Consider the following 1,871-nt stretch of genomic DNA (forward strand, 5'->3'; position numbering starts at 1 on the left):
AAATCTATAATTATGTTCCAAATTTCTTGACATAAATGAGTGAGTACTTCAAACATTTTAACCATTTGTTGAAACAACACAATTTACATTCATAAGTTCCTATTGTTAAGTTGTTGTTAAGTGCTATTGAATCAGTTTTGACCATAATGACCCCTTATAGGGTTTCAGATGCTCTAAATCTTTGTTGAAGCAGAAAGCCTCTTATTTCTCCCATGGAGTCGATGTTGGTCTTGAACCACCAACCTATGGTTCTCAGGCCAATGCTTATCCTACAGAGCCACATTACTCCCTTCCTAGAGATTTGGTTTTCTGCCAGTGAGTTCAGTACAGCTTGGCCTTTGTCCTTTGATAACATTGGTTTTTAATCATATGCTATAGTTATTCAGGAGTCCTGGTGTAGTGCTATAGGATAAGCACTAGACTGGTAACCACAAGATTGGTGATTCAAAACCCTATACAGGGTTGCTTTGAATCAGAATCAACTTGATGACCTTGAACATACTTAGTCAATCTACAATGTACATTCAATCTATATAAACTGAGAAGCTGGACAGTGTGAAGAAGAACACTGCATTCAAATCGGAGGAAGACTCATTAGCCTATGATATGCAAATGACACAACATTGCTTGCTGAAAGTGAAGACAATTTTAATCACTTACTGATGAATATCAAAGACTATAGCCTTCAGTATGGATTACACCTCAACATAAAGAAAACAAAATTCTCACAGTAGACCAAAAGACACATCATGACAAACAGAAAGAAAATTTAAGTTATCAAGGATTTTCTTTTACTTGGGTCCACAATCAAAATGGTGGCACTGTAGCATAAGCACTGGACTGCTAACTGCCAGGTTGGTGATTCAAACCTGCCAACCATTTCTCAGAAACCCTCTACAGGGCTACTATGAGTTATAACATACTAGATGGCACTTAACAAACACAATAAAAATCTAAATCAACACCTATGAGAGCAGCAATCAAGAAGTTAAACAACACATTACATTGGGCAAAGAGGTTTTGCTACACAAAAACTCTTTAAACTGTTAAAAAGCAACCATATCATTTTCAGGACTAAGGTGTGCCTGATCCTAACCATGATATTTTCAATCACTTCATATGCATGGTAAACTGGACAATGAATAAGGAAGACCAGAGATGAATTGATTCATTTGAATTGTGGTGTTGGCAAAAAAAAAAATTTAAATACCGGATATACCATGAACTGCCAGAAGACTGGACAAATCTGTCTTGGCAGAAGAACAAACAAAATGCTCCTTACAGGCAATGATGGCAAGACTTCGTGTCATACACTTTGGATTTGTGATCAGGAGGGACCATCTCTGAAGAAAGACACTATGTTTGGTAATGTAGAGAAAGAGTAAGTGAAAAAAGGAAGATCCTTAGGGAGATTGTTTGACACAGTAGCTGCAACAATGGGCTGCACTATAACAAAGACTGTGAAGAAGACACAAGCCTTGGGAGTGGTTGGTTCTATTGTACTTAGGGGCAGCTGTGAGTCAGAGCCAACTCTACAGCACCTACAAGCAACAATTGCAGCTGTGTGTGTTACTCGTCTTATTCTCCCATTCTCCTCCAATATGCACAGTAGAGCACTGATAGTGGCTAATTGTTTCAGTTTCAGGTGGAAGTACAAAGGAATTTGTATGGTCACTTGATAAAACTTATTTTGTCCCCTGGGATGAATACAAAAGTTTTTACCCAGGTTAAGGCAAAAGTGAGTGTTGAAAAGAGACAGTTTAAATGGTAACAGATATATTTCATCTGCTGTTCTGTCCCATACCACCTCCTTTCCCATCCTGCTACCTGTTGACCTATGGAGTTCTGCTGTGGCTCTGTGGGTTAATGAG

The sequence above is a fragment of the Chrysochloris asiatica genome, unplaced genomic scaffold (genome assembly GCF_000296735.1).
Source record: "Chrysochloris asiatica unplaced genomic scaffold, ChrAsi1.0 scaffold00101, whole genome shotgun sequence".
NCBI classification, from domain to species: domain Eukaryota; kingdom Metazoa; phylum Chordata; class Mammalia; order Afrosoricida; family Chrysochloridae; genus Chrysochloris; species Chrysochloris asiatica.